Raw genomic sequence first — 6019 nt, forward strand, 5'->3', positions numbered from 1 at the left:
CAGATCCTAACTTCCTTGAAGTCAGGGACTGTCTCTCTTTATTAATTCTATCACATGGGCTTAGCATAATGCCTGGTACATATAAGGTGATTAATTAAAGTGAACTGGATAATTGGATTGGATTCAATACTTACAATGGTTAAGAAGGAGGGAAAATTTCTCCTGCAGAGAAGGGAAAAGGATTGCCTCTTTATTTTAGCTACTGAGTAATACAGATTAGACAACATGGGGTCTAAGATGCAATGCCCTGTGAAATTTATAAAACTGTGATCATCTAAAAAATAAGCAAACAGAATACTTGCATTCAAAGTTTTAGCAAGTTTCCAAGACTCAGGAGAAGAAAAGGTTAGAACTCATGCTTGGCCGAGCTTTCCTCCTGCAAACATGTACACTTTTTGACTGCTGTATGAATCTGTTCCAAGCTGATTGGTTTATAATAAATTTGACATGCATAAGCAATTTAAAATCATGGCATACTGTCCAGAGCTCCAATTATTTCCAGGCAGGATCATATTAGAACATTTTAGAGTTTGATAATTAAAATCCTATTACATTCCTTGCATACAAATAACCAGAATAACTTGTAACATGAAAAACAACAAACAAGCTCATGTTTAATTGAGCTTGGTATATATAATATTCTGAACTGAATTTCTGTTTTCTTGGCATTTCTAAAGAGATGTTTTCAAGCTAAGTCCCATAAGTAGGACATAAAATGGACTACATCTCCTAAGTATATTGTCATAGATGATCTACTTTATTGAATCTTTTCAAATATTTTTCTTTACCCCCAATTATGAGGAGGAAATTTTCTCTACTTAATTTTCCAAGGACAAGTGCATTTCCTTTTTCTTTAATTAATCCTGATATTTCACTGAGGGAATGAACTTTTTCTCCCTATGTACATAGGTACTTTCTCTCTAATTCTCTTTTAAAGAGGTTCCTGAGGTATTGGAAATTAAATATTTTACTGAGGAACTAAGGATCACATAGTCAAAACCCAAATTTTACTACAATTTTGTAATTTTTTGTGTCATGAACCCCTTTGCAGTCTGGTCAAACCTATGTATCACTTCTGAAAATTATGTTTTTAGATTAAAAAATAAAATATGTAGTATTAATAATAAGGGAATGGAACAATAATGAGCACCTACTATATCTCAAGGACTATTCTATGTATTCTATGTAGTTATCAAAATATTTTTTTTAAAAACAAGTTCACTGGGGCCAGCTAGGTGGCACAGTGGATAGAGTACCAGCCCTTGAATCAGGAATACCTGAATTCAAATATGACCTCAGTCATTTAACATTTACTAGCTATGTGACCCTGGGCAAGTCACTTAACCCCACTGCCTAGCCAAAAAAAAAAAATACCGGGGTAAGAACCCTTAAACTATATCAAGTTGCCTTTGATATAGCTTCTTACAGCAGCTGATAACCCTAATCTAAGGCATCTATGAAGGATTCTTCTTTAAAACAATAGTACCACATAGATAGAAAGCAACACTATCACAATTAATATAGAGGTTGCAAAAATATTAATTGCAATAATTAATAAAATGTTTTTAATTATCACAATAATATATATGATACCCCTTAAATCTGCTTAGCATGTTCCTTTATTTCTGCCCTTTGCTTCTTCTTTTTATATTGACAAAGAGTTGTAAAATAAGAGACTTCCCATCAGTTGGGGACAATGTTTTGCTTGACTATATATATGTATTACAATGTTTGTTTGTTTGCTTTTTCTTTTAAATTGGGTGTGGCATGGGAGGGAAAGAAAATAAATGCATGTTAATTAAAAAAAAATAAAGCTAATTCAGAAAAAAAGTTGGAAAACCCTTGCTCTTTCCTGGGACCTGGGTTCAGCTTTAAACTGCTACTTTGGAACTGATTTGGGCCAAAAGGGAGGAGGAACAAATGGTGAGGTATCAGCTATGGGAACCATGAAAGAAAATTATTATTTTATCATAAATATTATTATAGTTAATGAACATGATCTTCACCATTTCTTTTCCTAAGTTTGGATTCATGCTAAAAACTGGGTATATAAGTATCATTTAAAATGATCATTAATGTCACAGCTAGGTGGCACAGTAGATAGAGCACCCGCCCTGGATTCAGGAGACATGAGTTCAAATCTGGCCTCAGACACATAACACTTACTAGCTGGGCAAGTTACTTAACCCCATTGCCTAACCAAAAAAAAAAAAAAAAGAACATAAAATGATCATTACCTTCATAGGGCATTTGTTCTCCTAAGATTCAGGCCCATAGCTTAAACTGCCTACACAGATGTCACATTGGAATCTCAAACCACCTTGTAATTTTCTACTTCTGTCCCCCATATTTGAAACTGTGGTATTGCCTCTGACTTCTCATTCTCCCTCACCTCTCATGTATAATTAGTTACCAGAAAGTTCTAGTTCCACTTGTGCCATATTTCTCCATCTAGTGACTCTTTTCTGCCTATTCTGAAGCCTAGAATGCTTTTTCTTTTTTCATTTTTTTTTGTCCTGGTGAATCCCTATCCATCCTTTAAACTCAACTCAGATCAGCTCTGCAATGAAGTGGGTATCATGGGGCAAATTTCATCATCATCTCCTTGGTTACAACCTATTTTCCCCCCAAACTTCTTAGAGCATATTGTCTTATATCTCTTCTGCTACTAAGACTGAATTATCTTGCATTATAGTTATTTGTTTATGTCCCTGATTTAGTCTATTAACTTGATTACATGTGTATTAGGTGAGGGACCTCAACTCATCTAAACCTTGCATCTCACCCAGTAGCTATCAAGTGGGTGTTTAACAAATGTATCTTATGTTATAATAAATTTAATTGTGTTCTATCAATTTTAGAATGGTAAAGGCCAAAATGGTTTGGGAAATGGTAGGCATAATACTGTGTTATAAGATTCAGAGGGGGAGGAAAGTTCAAGCACAATTGGGGTAAGAGATCTCAAAAGTTAAATAAGTCTCAAAGCTAAATCTGATTCCAGTTAAAAAGAAGGGGATGAATGTCTAAAGAGAGGGAAAAAAAGGTGCTTCACAGAGATTTCTCCAATGAGTTCAGATACAAATTTCTACAAAAAAGAAAGTTATAATTAAGCAATTCTATTCTGCCATAAAAATGGTGAAAGGGAAAGTTTTCAAGAAAACATGGAAAATTAATATGAACTGATTCAGAATGAAATGAACAGAATCAGGAGAAAAACTTTTAAAATTCTAAGAAAATGGTAATGAAAAGCAACTTTGAAAAACTTAAGAACTCTTATGAATGCCCTAACTACTTAGGATTTCAGAAGACTAATGATGATGCATGCTACTCACATCTTGACAGAGAAGTGATGGATTCAAGATGCAAAATGAGAAACACATTTTTGACCTGGACATTATGGGAATTTGTTTTGCTTAGAAGTTCATATTTGTTATGAGATTTTTCTAATAGTTTCTTCATTTCTTTGTTTTTCTGAGTGAGTTGATAAGAAGTGAAAGCAAATCGTTGTTATTAGGAAAAAATGTTTTAAAAAGTGTAACTTTTGATATGCATTATGTTATTCATTTGAAGAAACTGCTGATTTTATATGATTTGGCAATGAGTTCTTGATGTTTTAACATATTCTTTAATTTTTCATGATTTTTCATGATAATACAAACATATGACAATGAATATTTTTTTCAACTCTATCCTTGCTAATAGACTACAGGTTTTCAATTAGAATTTTTTTTCACATCTTGTCCCTCCACCAAACCCAAGACAGCATGCATTCTGAATACCATTTCCCCCATCTGCCGTCCCTTCTATCTCCCTCCCCACCCTTCTCTTAACACTTCCTCTTCTATTTTCCTGTAGGGCAGGATAGATTTCTATACCCCATTGCCTGGATATCTTATTTCCCAGTTGCATGTGAAAACAATTTTTTTCTAACATTTGTTTTTAAAACTTTGGGTCCCAAATTTTCTCCCTTCCTCCCTCCCCACAAGCCTCTTTGAGAAGGCAAGCAACTCGATGTAGGTTATACTTGTGTAGTCATATAAATTAACACTTCCATAGTAGTCATGCTGTGGAAAACTAACTATATTTCCCTTCATCCTATCCCACTCCCACCTTATTCTATTCTCTCTTTTGACCCTGTCCTTCCTCAGAAGGGTTTACTTCTAATTACCCCCTCCCCTAATCTGCCCTCCCCTATATCATTGTCCCACTCTCTTATCCCCTTGCCCCCTATTTCCCAACTAAGTGTGTATGTTATTGCCTCCTTAGGCCAAATCCAATTAAGCACAAGATTCACTCATTCCTTCTCACCTTTCCCCACTTCCCCTCCACTGTAAAAGCCTTTTCTTGTCTGTTTTATGTTAGCTAATTTACCCCATTCCACCTCTCCTTATCTTCTTCTCCCAGCATAATCCTTTCTCACCTCAAACTTTTATTTTCAAGATATCACCCCTTCACCTTCAATTCACCCTGTGCCCTTTATCTATCAATCTATCTATACATATATATTTTTTTCCTTCAACTATCCTAATACTGACAAAGGTCTCATGAGATACAAGTATCATCTTTCCATGTAGGAATGTGAACAGTTCAACTTTAATAAGTCTCTTATGATTTCTCTTTCCTGTTTATCTCTTCATGCTTCTCTTCAGTCTTGTATTTGAAAGTTGAATATTCTATTCAGCTCTGGTCTTTTCATCAAGAAGGCTTGAAAGTCCTCTATTTCACTAAATATCCATTTTTCTCCCTGAAGGATTATACTCAGTTTTCTTGGAGAAGTGATTCTTGGCTGTAATCTTATCTCCTTTGCCCTCCAGAATATCATATTCCAAGCCCTCTAGTCCCTTAATGTAGAAGCTGTTAAATCTTGTGTTATCCTGATTGTGTTTCCACATACTTGAATTGTTTCTTTCTGGCTGCTTGCAATATTTGTCCTTGACCTAGGAACTCTGGAATTTGGCTACAATATTCCTAGGAGTTTTCCTTTGGGAATCTCTTTCAGGAGGTGATCAGTGGATTCTTTCTATTTTTATTTTATTCTCTGGTTCTAGCATATCAGGGCAGTTTTCCTTGATAATTTCTTGAAAGATGATGTCTAGGCTCTTTTTTTGATCATGGCTTTCAGATAGTCCAATAATTTTTAAATTAGCTCTCCTGGATCTATTTTCCAGGTCACTTTTTTTTCCCCAGTGAGGTATTTCACACTGTCTTCTGTTTTTTCATTCTTTTGGTTTCATTTTACAATGTCTTGATTTCTCATAAGGTCTCTAGCTTCCAACTGCTCCATTCTATTTTTTTTTTTTACCAAAACAAACTTTAATGTGTCCAAAAGCCAAATTAAAATTTGTGTCCTAGAATGCCTTTTCTAGGTTGAAGGGATCAGAAGCAGACATGGAGCTCACAGTATGAGGGGTGAAAGGAAAGTTAGAAAAAATATGGAATGCTTCACGAATTTGTGTGTCATCATTGCACAGGGGCCATGCTAATCTTCTCTGTATTGTTCCAATTTTAGTATATGTGCTGCCAAAGCAAGCACTCCATTCTGATTTTTAAGGAAGTATTTTTTTTTTCGGTGAGTTTTTGGACTTCCTTTTCCATTTGGTCAATTCTGCTTTTTAAGGCATTCTTCTCCTCATTGGCTTTTTGGACCTCTTTTGACATTTGGGTTAGTCTAGTTTTTAAGGTGTTATTTTCTTCAGTACTTTTTTGGGTCTCCTTTAGCAAGCTGTTGACTAGTTTTTCATGGTTTTCTTGCATCACTATCATTCCTCTTCCCAGTTTTTCCTCTACTTCTCTTACTTGCTTCTCAAAATTCTTTTTTCAGCTCTTCCATGGCCTGGGACCAATTATTATTTTTCTTGGAGGCTTTGGATGTAGGAGCTTTGACTTTGTTGTCTTCTTCTGTTTGTTTGTTTTGATCTTCTTTGTCACCAAAGAAAGATTCTATGGTCTGACACTTCTTGTGAGTTTTGCTCATGATCCCAACCAATTACTTGAGCTTTAAATTCTTTATTAAGGTAGG

The 6019-nt window shown here is 34.9% G+C and overlaps 1 non-coding gene across 1 annotated transcript; it reads right to left on the reverse strand.

Annotated features, from left to right (window-relative positions):
• Window positions 1–5426: 5426 nt before the first annotated feature.
• LOC144455236 (U6 spliceosomal RNA) lies at window positions 5427–5533 on the reverse strand. The gene has a single exon (XR_013483954.1). It is a non-coding gene; the product is annotated as a U6 spliceosomal RNA (small nuclear RNA).
• Between the last annotated feature and the right edge of the window lie 486 nt (window positions 5534–6019).

Source organism: Phascolarctos cinereus, unplaced genomic scaffold (assembly GCF_003287225.1).
Source record: "Phascolarctos cinereus isolate Bilbo 61053 unplaced genomic scaffold, phaCin_HiC Scaffold_1;HRSCAF=81, whole genome shotgun sequence".
Taxonomy (NCBI): domain Eukaryota; kingdom Metazoa; phylum Chordata; class Mammalia; order Diprotodontia; family Phascolarctidae; genus Phascolarctos; species Phascolarctos cinereus.